Source organism: Diadema antillarum, unplaced genomic scaffold (genome assembly GCF_040938485.1).
Source record: "Diadema antillarum isolate AM-2024a unplaced genomic scaffold, OU_Dant_1.0 scf00000226, whole genome shotgun sequence".
Taxonomy (NCBI): Eukaryota; Metazoa; Echinodermata; class Echinoidea; order Diadematoida; family Diadematidae; genus Diadema; species Diadema antillarum.
In genome coordinates, this window is record NW_027271115.1 from 2,088,574 (window position 1) to 2,105,436 (window position 16,863).

The 16,863-nt window shown below is 38.1% G+C and overlaps 1 pseudogene; it reads right to left on the bottom strand.

Moving 5' to 3' along the window:
- Positions 1–1,690: 1,690 nt before the first annotated feature.
- The window catches only part of LOC139724668 (integrator complex subunit 15-like), a 65,812-nt pseudogene continuing 50,639 nt past the window's right edge, over positions 1,691–16,863 (bottom strand).

The window sequence follows — 16,863 nt, forward strand, 5'->3', positions numbered from 1 at the left end:
TTGGCGAGCGAGCGCAGCGAGCGAGCCGAAAATTGTTGTATTTCAGCTTACAAAACATGGAATTCTTGCCATTTTTTGCTTATCAAATCTTACATTTCTAATCAAGATATAGTGACGGCCTTATAAAATAGATAACGATTTATACCAACAAACTGAGGACTTTAAAAAAATACTCTAAATTAGTGCGCGCGAGTGAGCCGAAATTTGTATATTTCTGCGTCATCATCACGTTTTGTTTTTATCTCTCTTTTTATATATATATATATATATATATATATATATATATATATAAATTTTGGCGAGCGAGCGCAGCGAGCGAGCCGAAAATTTTTGTATTTCAGCTTACAAAACATGGAATTCTTGTCATTTTTTGCTTATTAAATCTTACAATTCTAATCCAAGATATAGTGACGACCTTATAGATAACGATTTATACAACAAACTGAAGCCGAAATTTGTATATTTCCACGTCATCATTACGTTTTGTTCTTATCTTTTTTATTTTTTTTTCGCCCCCCCCCCCCATGTTCGAAACCGTTGGCGCCCTCTTTTGATCCAATCGGCGATCGCCTCCAGAACGAAAGAAATTGCAGTCGCTGCTCAGTGAAACATTTTGCCTGCTAAATATGAAATGACATGTGTGAACACAATAGACATTGTCATTTTGTCCGCGTCGTCACGTTTTGTTCTTATCTTCTTTTTCCTTTTTTTGATAAATTTGAGTGAGCGCAGCGAGCGAGCCGAAAATGTTTATATTTCAGCTTACTAAACATGGAACTCTTGTCATTTTTTGCTTATCAAATCTTACATTTCTAATCAAGATATAGTGACGGCCTTATAAAATAGATAACGATTTATACCACCAAACTGAGGACTTGAAAAAATACTCTAAATTAGTACGAGCGAGTGAGTCGAAATTTGTATATTTCCGCGTCATCATTGCGTTTTGTTCTTATCTTGTTTGATTTGGGGTTTTTTGCGCCTCCCCCCCCCCCTCCCCCCATGTTCGAAACCGTTGGCGCCTTTTGATCCAATTGGCGATCGCTTCAGAACGAAAGAAATTGCAGCCGCTGCTCAGTGAAACATTTTGCCTGCTAAATATCAAATGACATGTGTGAACACAATAGACATTGTCATTTTGTCCGCGTCATCATCAAGTTTTGTTCTTACCTTTTTTTATATATATATTTGGCGAGCGAGCGCAGCGAGCGCGCCGAAAATTTTTGTATTTCAGCTTACGGAACATGGAATTCTTGTGTGAACACAATAAACATTGTCATTTTGTCCGTGTCATCATCATGTTTTGTTTTTATCTTGTTTGATTTGGTTTTCTGCCCCCCCCCCTTTCCGGGCGAGTTTTTTTTTTTCTTCTTCTTCTTCGTTTTTTTTCTTCTTTTCTTCGCTTTTTTTTTTCGTTTTTTGCGCCCCCAAGGAGTGGCGCCCGGGGCACGTGCCCCCCTTGCCCCCCCCCCCCCCCCCCTAGATACGCCACTGGCCTCAGCATACAGGTAACAGCCAAGACCAAGCCGCCTATAGTCGACACTCTCAAGCCCGAGCTTGAGCATGTCGTCTGGAGAGTCCAGGATGACAAGCCTGTCATTCGTGGACATGTTGCAGAAGATCTTCCCGTTCTTACTGGACACGCGCTTCACACCAGGTACGCTTTTGGCATATCCCAACATACGACTTCTCAGAGGTGTGAGGTCCTCATTGATGTACACCTTCCTACGGTATACTCATCGAGGTCTTTAAGGTGACTCCGCTTGGCGTGCAGCATATCGGCAGAGGCTCTTGACACAATTAATCTGCACAAGATTTGCCGGGGTTGTCCCTGAATCTTCCTGCCATTGCGGTGGGCGACCGAAATGTCTTTGGTATCGAGGTTGACCCCAATCTTCTTGCCTAGGTCAATGACCTTCCTGGCCACATCTTCGCCTTCTTCTTCAGGTAACCCTGAAATCCTACAGAGATTGAATCACATCGCCATGTTCTTCCCGAGAACAGTGATAGGGAGCTGGTCCAGAATTCCCTGTCCTCGGAAATTGTTGTAGCGCCATCTGTAGGTGCATTCCATAACCGACTAACGGTTGATTACAGCGGCTAGTCTTTGTTCTTAATATTTGTTATGTGTTGTAAATAATGCTGTAAATAAATTGTATCATAATGTGAATAACACAGCCTGGAAAAATCTTCAGCTCATTGAAGGAGGCAGACTTTAACAGAAGAAGAGGAACCTTATAACTAGACCCTTCTGGATACTCAATTGGAAATAAATACGGTATCTTCACAATATGTTCTTATAATATAAAAAATACTGTATTTTTCACTGGAGTATGCTTGATGGAACCAGTGATCTTTTTTCCCCCTTTATTTATGAAACCTTTTTTTTTTTTTTTTTTTTGGTGGTCGCGGCAGATACAATTTTGTTCTTGACAGAGTGAAATGGATCCAGTTCCAGTCAGACACTTGGTTTTTTTTTCTTAATTCATTGGTTTTTACATATTAACGTGGCGTATATGATATAAACTAGAACGAGGAAACTCTCTGAAACAAGATCAACGTCTTGCTTCTTCATTGGGTCCTTAGAGCGCAGTTGTTGGTGGTTTATTAAAGAAAACTTGCCCAGGCCTTGCCGGCATTGCATCACAACGTGGCTGCAAACTAACAGCGAGATTTTGTTCAGTGTTTGATATTATTGAAGCGCGTGCAAAGGAGCTATAACTAAAGGACGTGTTTTTCGTCTTCTGTTCTTCCTCCTCCTCCTCCTTCTTCTTCTTCTTCTTCTTCTTCTTCTTCTTCTTCTTTTATTGTTATACTCTCGGTCTGTTTTTTTTTTTTCGGTGTTAAAGGGGATGGCTAGTAACCGATCAGTGGGAATCAGTGGGAATGCTGAGGGATGATTGTTCCAATCCTTGTGGGATTCATTTAAGAGTACAATATCTTCAGTTGTGTGAAAATTATTTGCTTCAGAACGGTCTCATATTCAAGTAATGTGCAGATTAATGTCCCGTCACTGACCAGGCACGCTAACCTCGAAACATTAAACTGCACATTACTTGAATATGAGACCATTCTGAAGAAAACAATTTTCACACAACAATAGATATATAATGTATACTCTTAAATGAATCCCACAAGGATTAGAACAATCATCCTCAAGCATTCCCACTGATTCCCACTGATCAGTATTATACTAGCCATACCCTTTAAGCGCATTGAGCAGTGAAATTGAAAATAGCGCTATATAAATCACATGTACGTATGTATTCCGATTAGGGCCTACATTAAAGGCATAATTTACCATTTGTAGATGAGACAAAAAACTCAGCATTAGTGCTTTAAAATAGTTCTAAAATGTGAGTTAGGGATAGAAAACACCATTGTAAAAATTTGAATCGGTAAAATCGATGTTGAGTATTGTTAACTATTCAAAATGTGAACAATAGTTATAATAAAAATGTTTCCAGATTATATAAACCATTTACATTTATACGGTGGTTTATATTGAGAAAATACAGATCTCCTTGTGTTCTAGGCTTTATCGCGAAAATTGTATATGCCCTTGATAGGATGTTTTGTGGTACAAAAGACCTACACATAGGGCCCATGCACTAAATGCCATATCTTGAAAATGTTTTAAATCACTGTTCCCACAGGTAGGATCGGTAGCCAATTCCCAAATCAATTTTTGAATGTATTAACTAACGGGCATATTACATCCAGTTTGAAGCAAATCTTCCATATATCTTTATTTTAAGGGAGAGAGAGTGAGAGTGAGAGTGTGTGTGAGAGAGAGAGAGAGAGAGAGAGAGACCTCCCCCCCCCCCAAAAAAAAAAGGAGAGACAAAAATGTTAAGTCAACAATGAGTAAAGACTTTACCTGTAAATCCAGTAAAAATAAAACAAAGTATTCAATCTTCTTGGTATGGAATATATTCACATTAGAGGTAATTTATTTTACACTGATTTGGGAGTTTGGGAAACTTTTTTTTTTTTAATAGTTTTTAAAAAATCACTACATTTTGCCAGGTAGTATTAAAAAAAAGCAAGAATAATCTAAGGATTAAAAAAACAAAAACAATACCAGGATATAGTGTGAATTTGTGAAACAACAATTTTCAACTGTCTGGCCTTCAACAAGCGCTACTCTATCAGTGATGATAATACAGATTCTAAAGAGATCAAGTAGGAAGCAAGTAGATAAAAGTAAGAACAAAACAAACTTATAATGTGTACAGCCATAGCTGCTGCAGTGAACCAGAGTACAAAATGCATATTATTTCTCCTGAATACTCGAGTATTACAATAATACTCGAGTATTACAATAATGGAACGGCCTTCCCACAGCTGTGGTTTCAGCTCCGTCTCTCGAGACCTTTCGGAGCAGTTTGAAACCACTTACACTCCGATAACCCTCATACTAAGGAGGTTTTTTTTTTACTTGCACCATTAAGTTTATCTTCTTGCACCAGATGTTATGTTTGTTCCTGTAGTCACACCTATAGCACCCAGTACGACAATACTCTTTGAGAGTGATGTACTTATTGGAAGAAGAAGAAGAAGAATGTCGACCCGTGATCGTCACCTGCAGGTTCCCTGTATGGTACGTAAACATAGAGGGCGACATGTAACTTTCCACCAAATCGGCAAAGGTAAGCACTATCGGGGCACCCGTCCCGCTTCATCATGAATATTCATCATCTACATGTATCCGTAATACCGTTGAAATACATATTTTTTTCATTTCCCGGCAGCGTTTTTACATTTCTCGGCAAAACTGAACATTTTTCCATCTCCCGGAGAGACGTTTTAACATCACCCATTGATGCAATTTTTCGAGATTTTTACATTTCCCGGCCATACGTTTTGCACGTATCCAGCGTTCTGCCATTTACTAGTACAGTATCTTACTGCCTGATGAATATTCATGATGAAGCGGGACGGGTGCCCAAATAGTGCTTACCATCGGCAAAGCACATAACGTTTTCCCTTCTCATACTCAGTGAATGGCCATGGGCTCGCTGAACACACGACCAATCACCGACAACCACAATCCATCGTTAGTGATACGCGAACACACACACATTTCTAGGAGTACGTGCCGCGCCGCTAGTCCGTTCTCCAGGATGCACTTTCATTACGAGGTTAATGAGTTGTTTTTCTTGAGTTCATCGTAAACTTTTAGGATCGAGGAATATAAAGACAACTGAGAGGGTAGCTACTATAGAAGGATCGCATTCTGCATGCATGCTTGAAACCCACTTAAAAGTTTCCGATTCTTGCGATGTTTTCTCCTTGGATGAATGAAAGTGATTTCCATCCAGAAGCTCTGACACTCCTGTGATTGTTGATACACGGACCTCGGACCAAACGGTAATCTTTGTCAACACTGACGTGCTTGCGGGACTGTTTTCGGAAAGGCAAAATTTGTTTGCTCCTTGTGTGATCTGCCTTACTCATTTGGACTATATTTTCAATGAAGATGGCAACGGAAATCGGAAATATAGTTATCATCGATGGTGAAATACGGGATAGAGTTGCGATAACGGGAGACAAATTTTCGTCTGTGAATGCCGGAAAAGTTGGGAGCGAGAGCAACAATAATTCGCGCCGAGATGTCGGCGGAGACAATGTCCAGGATCAGGAGCCCTTATCGAACTCCGTTCAGACTGCCGGTGTAGCTGTAACTAATCCTCTTGGAAATACTGGCGACAATAAAGCTCCAGACGACCATAAAAACGAAGATTCACAGTGTCCATCCAAAGAACAGGTAACTTTTGTTATTGTTAAACAAACTATAAAGCTTTTAAAGGGCGGTCGAGGTGAACATCCAGGGAATCAGGTTAATCGAGGCGACGATGGTTAAAAGATCTCGCACCGAACTAGCCCCTGACGTTTGAATAGGTCTAGTAGGGTGGCTAGACTAGAATTTAAGGAAATTCTAATAATATTCCTAACTTACAGTACTGTGAACCTTGACAGAAATATTCTGATGTTTTCTCTCTATAGTACATGTATATATGAAGAATGAAGAATCTCATCATTTCGTATCAGATTATATTCTTTTGAGTACGGTAATTTATATGAAGATGTAACCCCGTCGCGGGGCGCTGTAACACAGTACGTATTTGTCTGTATGGGGTCGCTGCTGCAGTAAATGAAGATGTAACGTTACACCTACTGCCGTACTGGATCATACACACACACACATGGATACAGAAAGTACACAGAAGTACCAAAACAAAGAGGGAATACCCGTATTGGTCACTTCAATGACAAGATCGTAGGCCTACCAAGACTCTAGATGTAAACTAATGAACAATAAACTGTAAAACATGATATATTCGCGGCATGAAATTTTCGCGAATTGGAGCTGACAGCCTTTTTCGTGGCATGAAATTTTCGCGAAGTGCCACTGGCGTTCAATGCATATAGTGTAAACAAGAACTTTCGCGTGCATTTTAATTTCGCGAATCTTGGCGCTCGCGAAATTCGCGAAATTAAAGTGCACGCGAAAATTCCTCGTTTTACAGTAGTTCACCTGTGATATGTTCAACAGACAATTAGCAGAATTGAAGTACCAGTAAAGCATTGAGTTGATATTTAAGCACACACTCCCCTCACTGAAGGAAACAAGAAATTGTTAATGTTAGATGACATCATTTATGACAAAGGACACTTTAAAATACACAGGATACATGGCAGCTGTTATGAGGAGCTGTGCCTTCCCAGGGCTTTAGGCATCACCTGGTAGACTCTACAGTCTGTAGTTATCAGTTTTGCCTTGACAGTGTGCTCAGTCACTTTGAAATTTTCTGCAAAGCTGCAATGCTCCATTTCTATCCGAAGGCAAGGCAGTCAATGCTTTAATTAGATGGTTTGTGACTGTTGAAGAGCACAAACACAGCATTTATGTCTCATTCCTAATGATTACTGACTCTGCATGATATTAATATTGCAGTCCATGAACTCATTGAGGTGACTGATTATTTAATGCGATGTCCATATTTTAAATATCAAAGTAATAAGGGTCCAGTTTTGCTTTGTTTTGCTTGTAATACCTTATTCTCTGAACCAAACCAAAGAAAGAGAAATGTCCATGTTCTCATCGCAAAATGAAATAAATATGAATTGAACTGAATTGAATTGAAAACTAAAGTATAGTATATAATACACTGACATGTCCAATATGGGCAATAAGATGGGATGATGCTTTGAAAATATTCAATTGCTTGCAAGCCATTGTTCATTTGATGATAATATTCTGGTTCAGTTAACACTCTCCATTATTAAAGTGCTAATTAGATTGATTTATTGTAATTGACAGACAGACAGACATGTCATTTCATCAAGAAATACCTTTCTATTCAATGTCCTGACATCGATTGGTTCATGACTAATTGATAAAAGCCTGAGGATATCGTAGATATATGACAGTGGGCATTTTTTTTTTTTTTCCGAATAACCTCGGCCTTGCCAGGTGTAGCTGATACTAGATATTTCATTCAATTTATCATCTATTAATGCACTGAATATCAGACAATGCATTTTCTACTTTAATTAGAAGAAACCCTTCATAAGAGGGGCTTAAACAAAGATATTGTATTTGATTTTGTTGCAAGCATACAATTTTACATGAGGGCAGTAATCACACATTATACTGTTGTTGCAATTTGTCCTGTAGATGATATTTCATAATATGCAGAATATTATGGAGATCATAAAGAAAAGTAGTAGTATCACTGAGGAGGATTTGCTAGACCTGTTTCCATTCTATTAAGAGAAAGTGTGATTGTCTAAAACCCGGACTTCATTGTGAGATCAGATCTAATGTTTTCTTTGAGGTAAAATGCTCTTCATCCTTTAAGTTCTGTATCTCCTCTACATTCTAATAATGACTGATTCAGATGATCAGTCTGTGTTTAGAATATTCCTTGCACCATCCAGTGCTTGATTCGAGAAACAAGGAAATTTAGATTGTGTGCCCAGCCCTCTCTCCCCAAATTACCCATTTGTCATTCACCTGTCACCATAACCATTTCTCACGGCATGTTAGGGCGACATCAAGCTGTGTCGCGTGCCTGACATCAAGGGGGTAGGCACCCTGGTCAGAGTGCAGCCAGTCAGTGGAGATTGTTTTAATGTCACACTCTGATGCTCTGCATGTAAACATCTCGGTTAGAAAGGGAGGATCGCTAATGTCCCAAACTTGATGGGGGAGGGGCAGGGGGAGTGAGAGGGAGACTTGCAGAGCAGACAGGCAGTATGCATCATTTTTGACAGTGTTGAGTGATCATTGTCGGTTGCAAAGGTTCTGTCACCTTTCCTTTGCATATATAGATAAAACAAAACTGCTTAAAACTGTAATGCATTCTTTACACCTGTCTAGAGGAAATGAGCTGATGTTCAATCATCCTGGAAGTGCAAGGAGATCAGTAAACCTGTGCTTTGTTTTTGTTTCCAGTTCACTTTCTAAGTTCAGGTTGACATGCATATAACCAATCTTGACACTTCCATTTTTGAATAGTCAATGTGGATTAATGAATAAGCCATATCCCAGGGAGATGGTAATCTATGATAATGTAATATTTGACTCTCAAATTTCAACTCACAGAACAGAGTGCTTGACCATAGTTGAAAATGATATCTAAAGAAAGTTCTGTTTATAGAATGAGGCATACAGTACTATCTTTAAATAGATGCTGGTTAAACTTGAATAGTGTATTAAAGTACTTTACTACAAGTAGGCCTTTCAAGTGCATACCGGTACTTGATTATGAAGTGCCTTTTAACAAGTGATGTCAATGTATTAAACTGGCTGTCATTTACTGCTGAATTGATTTTGAGTTTGCACCAAGCTTTACCAGTTGTCATATCTTGTTTAATACGTGTGTATGGGACAAACAAAATAAAACAGAAATACGTTGATACACAAGTTCTGTGCTTCCATAGGAGAGGTGTGTAGACAAATGTACTGTATTGTTGCTTTGGCATCATTTAGTATGCATTCATAAAAATGCTTTTAGGAATGGAGCCGGTAGTTCAATATTTGCACATGTGTCTGCTTTCCCACCATACCGAGGGCCAGGAAACCTGTACACCTCTCTTAAACTTAGTTAACTCTTTCATTACTACTGGCTACCTGCTTGTATGTAATGACAATGGCATATTTAGATGCTTGTTGCAGAAGTCTTAAAAATGTGGAGGGGTGGGGGGAGAGAAGAGCAATGTCATAAAGTACCTTTGGTATATTGTCATCAATGTCTGTCATTCTGGAGATGAGGATGATATACAATGTATGCGATGCAAAGTTGACACCATTGCAATGAAGGTGCTGTAAAATCTACACTTTCACCATTTGATATAACCAAAGCGTAGATGATTATGCAAACTTTGTGAGCCCCACAGCACAAATATTTTCCCCCCGTCACCGGGCAAACTTGCAAGAGAGGATGAAGAAAAATTAATTGGTATCCATTACAGTAACCGGCAGTGGGCAATTTCTTCTCGATATGCAGGTTGATGGCACGACAAAGAGGTCTAGATGGCATATTTGCTATTGGATGGTTGATATGTGTACTTTGGTCGCCGGTGTCAAATGTGTGATGCCGTTGGGTTTTGTTTTGTTGTTTCCCTTATCATTTCTTGGGAATATTGCACAGCTGTCTTTGCTCTGTCTATCAGCCATAGAACTTGAGTTGGTGGCCTTTGTCTAACGCTTGCAGGGTAGGGAACAGATCCCATTAGAGTAATATCTCAGTGATGCGATTTGTACAGTTGCATTATACCACTGTACATGATAATGTAATATAACCCACAAATAGAAATACAGCGGCTGCTTAATCTATTATGATTTGTTTTTGAATACAACGTAAGTATTTTTTTTTAATCACTGCCTTGCCAATTCAATTTGCAAATCATGTCTTTCGTATTTTGTGGATCTGTCTTGCTATCTGTGCTGTGTATAGTAGAACTTTCTAGGCCATGCTGCTGGGCCTGTAGGGCCTACATGTACATTGTATACAGAAATAACAAAGCCAATCAAAAAATCATTCAGCCAGGCCCCTCTGTTGCATGTTGGGGTTGCAATGTCATTGTCCAACACTGCATACTGTACATTACTGGTCATTTTTCTTGCATGGATGGTACAATTGCATGAATGTGCTCTCTCTTTTTTTCTTCTGCTGACACACATGTACACATACTTTATCCTGTTTACTAATATAACACACACACACACACACACACACACACACTAACACACACACACACGCACATGATATGTACACAAGAACACACTGGGAGTGTGCTGGACTATTTTCAGATTCCTAGGACACGTACATCTGTACAATGTGCAATAGACTAGTACTGTCAAGTATTGGTGTGAACTTGATGCAGTATCCTTCTTCAGTATTGTGTGACAATAAAAGGACAATGACCCTTAGGGAGTGATTGACTGATTGATAATAAATGCTGTGAAACAGGAGATGAAGGTTTGTGAAAGTTTAAAAATTGAAACAAGTAGGGGCCTACAATATTGCAAAAACCCTGCCCATTTTATTTGTTTTTACCAAGTTAAAGTCAGACCTAGTATTAGAAAGTAAAAGAATATGAATCCTTCACTGTAAATCACATAGATCTCTTGCCTACAGTATCCAAGTGGCAGTGACTTCAGAGAGAAATTGGTTGCCGTTGTGTAATCGTAATTGACCCAAAATATGATTTTATTTGTAGTTTTTGTGTTCAAACTGATGGGGAAAGAATTAATGAATTATGAGGCTAAGTAAAATATGTGTTATAGGCTTTATACTTTTTGATGGGAAAGAGTGTATTGCTGATGCAAATTGACAATATAGGTAATAATGTAGGGCCTTATGCATGTGGTGTCAAAGCCAACTGACCACTAAAGCTATATTAAAGGCTGCATCGGATGTCAATTCTAGGTGACTTCCTGTCATTCAAACTGATGTAACTCTTCTAATAGCTGTTTTATTGAAGTCATTTGTTTTTGTTTTGTTTTGTTTTTTACTGTTGCTTTCAGCCAGCCCTCTAGTTCAAGTTCATTCCAAGAGGGTTTTAATTGTTCCTCTCTTAGGCAATTTACTCTTTAAACCAGGCCATAGTATTACAGATTGATACTGATTATAAAAACTGGGATTGTCCCAGGCAAATGTTGTAGCTTTTCCTTTGTTTGTAAAACTGTTAAAACAGGAATTGCCAAGACCAGCTCCAGATTTTGTACAGCACAAGATTACAATCTGTCTTTAGATTGTATGAAAAGTAATGCCTTACAAAATATCTCTTACATTGTACACTGTACTCTGTGCAGGTCGCATTGCCTTTGATATTTCAGAATGTTGGGAAAAAATATAAACAAATTTAGGAGCAATATCTCCTCATGTCTGTGGTTGAATTGATCATTTCTTTTTGCAGAAATCACATTTTCTGCTTCATTGACATTAGTCAAGTCACCAGTTGTGACAAAACCTGTGCATGAAACAGATTGATTATCATCTGCCATGCATTGTGAGTATAATGTTTTGTGTGAATAACAGGACTTCTGTTATTTTTTTTCACAGTAATTGTAGCTTCAAAATAGGTATGAGAAATTCCTGCTTTGAAGAGCCTTGCCATATCTGATAAAGAAGCTATTACAGCCTTTTGTCAGAGGTGACTGCCCTTTTAATAAGAGCATATTGTTGGATCAACAGCAAAAGGCAAACTGATTGTTGATCTGAACTAAAATCTACGTGTAGGTGCTGCATGAATGGCTATTGTTCATGGTACAGGTCGCAAAGAAAGTATGGACTGGGGATGAGCATGATGTAAACGTAAGGCTACACTGATGCTTAAATCAGCACTTAAACTGAAAACCAAACCAAACCAAAACAAACAAACAAACAAACAAACAAACATAACAACAAACCTTTGAATGTACAGTAGAATTCAGGTTTTGCTTACCAGTAAAAACAAAAACAAGCAAAACGAGACATGAAAACTCGTCACATTGAGGACGAGTTAGGTGATACGCTTGTGGTCATCAGATGACAGTCATCTGTGATCGACAAAGAAAAGAATGTGATATAGGCACCTTGAAGTTATATTGAGCGTGCATGCGAAACCGTTTCTGTAACCACTCGGCCACGGGTCATCCACGGAAATGGTAAGACAAAAAAAAAACAACAATGTATAGATATAACAGGGGGAAAGTCAATGCCCACTCAACTAACGTGGCCGTGTGAACATCTATTGCATTGCTAGACGGAAAAGCGGCCATGTAACGACTGAGGTCGCTATGCCATTTCTGGCAACTTGGGAAAAATACGTCCCGCAGACATAAAACCTATAATCGGCTGGTTTTGATACCTTGCCTTTAATCACAATTTTCAGTGTAATGACGTCATCAAATTACAAAACAATGACATCGTCTTGAAAGACAATTGTTCAAAGTACAACACCTCAGTCGTCGTCATTACATACTATGATCGGTTTGACAAAGTCAACCTGCAAAATGTTGCTGCAGTCGAAGCAATGTGGTCTCCAACACACAAAAAAGAGGGATATGGCGTGTGTGTGTGTCTGTGTGTGTGTATAGGTGCGTTTATATACGAACGTGATTTCTACATGGACGAATATATAATACAAATTGAAGAAAAAAAAGTAAAATAAAAAAAAATTGTTTCGTGATCTTGTGGGGTTCGAACCCGCAACCTCACGTCTCTGAGACGGCGCCTTTAACCACTCGGCCATACGTCTCGACGAGAAAATATGGGGAACGTAAACTTATGTATATGAAAGATACATGAGGAATCGTTTTGTCCACATTCCATTTTCATTTTCAGTTTTAAACTGCAAAATTGTCAATCTGATGAGGAGATTTCAAAGAATAAAATGCATGATTACTGCAGCTTATTGTCTCAGCTACAACATACTAAAGTTTCAGAGGAAATGAAGCAAAATCAGCTGAGATAAAGGTGCTTAAACGTTGTTAAGTCAATGCATGCTTTTAAAAAAAATCACCTCCCATAGACATAACACGTAAACTTGTCCGATTTTGCATCTTTACTTTTAATCACAATGTAAAGTATGATGACGTCATCAAATTTCAAAACCATGACATGGACTTGAAAGGCAAATGTTTAAAGGACAACATATGTGAATTTGGGATAATATTGAGCTTAAACAACAGAGATACGAGCAAATGAATGTCAGAAACAGTACCTCAAAAAAATCAATTCCACTTTTTTTATTCAAAATGACGATATGATCACTTCATCGCGTTTTCCTGGCAATATTGATACTAGGAATGTTATTTACAATTCATATGCTTTTGTAATATGCAATAGAAATATCGGGTCAACGGACGATTTAAAGAGCTATGGCGAAATAAACAAAGACATGTTTTTTCACTATATTTGCAGAAAGACGCGCGCGCGGAATTTCAACTTTGACGCCAGTGCATTCCTTTGTTATAGGTCAACATCGATCGGAAATCAGTGGATATTGTTACTCAAAGTATCAGGAATCCAAATCAGTCAAAAAAATTGCATTTTCATGTTGGTTACGCCCTCTGCGCGTGAAATTGCGCGGACGGACGCGCACGCGAGAAAATGTTTGAAACGCTTAAAATTGTCTGAAACTTCGAGATTTCCCATTGGGAAGTCGTTTTGAGCCTTTTAAAATTTTGACGCGCGCGTAGGCGCGCGTAATGAAGACCTGGGTAACTAGCGTTAAAAAGTAAGATAGAGCGTGACCTGAACTTTATGTCCACCGAAAATGATGCAGAAATGACATCTAGTTATGAAGTTATGATCGATCATGTGACAAGGTCCGAAAATCACAAAATGGCGCCTAGATGACGTCATAGATATGTTACTGTCATGAAAACCTTATTGTGGCTAGATATTGTTTTGAGACATGTTGACTGAAAATTTCATGTCATTCCGTAATGTCATTGTTGAGATATTGACGACACAAAATTGTCCAGAAAGAAAGAAGAATAAAAAAAAATAAAGAGAGATTTTGACAATCACAATAGGTGATACGCTGATAGCGTATCACCTAAAAAAAAACATGATTGAAAGAAAAATTGAGCCTGGGTTCTATGTTGCATGACTTTAAATCTGCCCATGTCATTCTATTCCATGTTAAGGCTGTAAACAGATGGCTCGTATCTGTCTGATCATGCCCCTTTTTCAAAACTTTTTAGGTGATACGCTATCAGCGTATCACCTATTGTGATTGTCAAAATTTCTCTTTTTTTTTATTCTTCTTTCTTTCTGCCACATTTTGTGTCGTCAATATCTCAACAATGACATTACGGAATAACATAACATTTTCAGTCAATATGTCTCATAACAATATCTAGCCACAATAAGGTTTTCATGACAGTAACATATCTATGACGTCATCTAGGCGCCATTTTGTGATTTTCGGACCTTGTCACATGATCGATCATAACTTCATAACTAGATATCATTTCTGTATCATTTTCGGTGGACATAAAGTTCAGGTCAGGCTCTATCTTACGTTTTAACGCTAGTTACCAAGGTCATCATTACGCGCGCGTTTGCGCGCGTCAAAATTTTAAAAGGCTCAAAACGACTTCCCAATGGGAAATCTCGAAGTTTCAGACAATTCTAAGCGTTTCAAACATTTTCTCGCGTGCGCGTCTGTCCGCGCAATTTCGCGCGCAGAAGCGTAACCAACATGAAAATGCAATTTTTTTGACTGATTTGGATTTCTGATACTTTGAGTAACAATATCCATTGATTTCCGATCGATTTTGACCTATAACAAAGGAATGCACTGGCGTCAAAGTTGAAATTCCGCGCGCGCGTCTTTCTGCAAATATAGTGAAAAAACATGTTTTTGTTTATGTCGCCATAGCTCTTTAAATCGTCCATTGACCCTATATTTCTATTGCATATTACAAAAGCATATGAATTGGAAATAACGTTTCAAGTACCAATATTGCCAGGAAAACTCATGACGTCATCATATCATCATCTGAAATCAAAAAAGTGGAATTAATTTTTTTGAGGTACTCTTTCTGACATTCATTTACTCGTATCTCTATTGTTTAAGCTTAATATCACCCCAAATTCAGATATGTTTTACTTTGAACATTTGCCTTTCAAGTCCATGTCATGGTTTTGAAATTTGATGACGTCATCATACTTTAAATTGTGATTAAAGGTAAAGACGCAAAATCGGACAAGTTTACGTGTTATGTCTATGGGAGGTGATTTTTTTAAAAACCATACATTGACTTGACAACGTTTAAGCACCTTTATCTCAGATGATTTTGCTTCATTTCCTCTGAAAATTAAGTATATTGTAGCTGTGACAATAAGCTGCAGTAATCATGCATTTTATTCTTTGAAATCTCCTCATCAGGTTGACAATTTTGCAATTTAAAACTGAAAATGAGAATGGAATGCGGACGAAACGATTCCTGATTCATCTTTCACGTACATAAGTTTACGTTCCTCTAATTTTCTCGTCGAGACGTATGGCCGAGTGGTTAGAGGTGTCGTCACAGAAACGTGAGGTTGCACACGTACGGGTTCGAACCTCACAAGAGCACGAAAGAAAATAATAATTTTTGTTTTTTACTTTTTTTCTTCAATGGAGTACTACTCCTTCGTCCATGTAGAAGTCATGTTCGCACGTAAACACACCTATACGCACACACTCACACAGTATCCCTTTGTTTATCGTTGGAGACTGCATTGCTTCGACTGCTGCATAATATTACAGGCTGGGCTTTTCAAGCTGATCATGGTATATTGTAACAAAATGAAATTTGTTCATATCAATTCAGTAACACAATGTAGTTGTGGTTACTTTGTGCTGATTTTATACATGTAAGAAGCTATACATTGTAAAAAAAGGTATTTGAATTGTTCCTTTAAGTCAGTCTTCTGTATTGATGATTATTTGTCAATTAGTGGTTTTTGTGGAGTTTCAGATAATGATAAAAAGTATGTATGATAAGTGCAGCGTTACTTTCTACAGTTAGTTCAAAGTTGTGTTACAGAGGTTTGATACATACATTTAGCATTGTGTTTGTGTGTCCACGTGTGTATACAGGTTGGCCATATGGCACATTCTAGACAATAAATCTTAATTAGCAAACGCGATCAGCTATGGAACTGAATATGGTACTAATGTATGATGTTCATGATTCTCATTAAACTGTGACGAGTTTAAAGAGATAGCTTAACTGTGTGTAAAAATAAAGCAATAATAAGGAAATTTTAAGGGAATTTGATAACCATGCCTATAATAATTTCATACAGGTGCTAATAGCTGCCTCATATTCAAGTGATTGATTGTCATGTCAATAGCAAACTGACAACGTACGATTTATATATTATACATTAAACAACTGTCTTTCAAATCCATATCGATGTTTTAGTTTGATGACGTCATCATACTTTAAATTGTGATAAAAGTAAAGACACAAAATCGGACAAGTTTACGTGTTATGTCTATGGGAGGTGATTTTTTTTAAAACCATGCATTGACTTGACAACGTTTAAGCACCTCTATCTCAGCTGATTTTGCTTCATTTCCTCTGAAACTTTAGTATGTTGTAGCTGAGACAATAAGCTGCAGTAATCATGCATTTTATTCTTTGAAATCTCCTCATCAGATTGACAATTTTGCAGTTTAAAACTGAAAATGAAAATGGAATGTGGACAAAACGATTCCTCATGTATCTTTCACATACATAAGTTTACGTTCCCCATATTTTCTCGTCGAGACGTATGGCCGAGTGGCTAAAGGCGACGTCTCAGAGACGTAAGGTTGCGGGTTGGAACCCCACAAGATCACGAAACAAAATACTTGGCTATT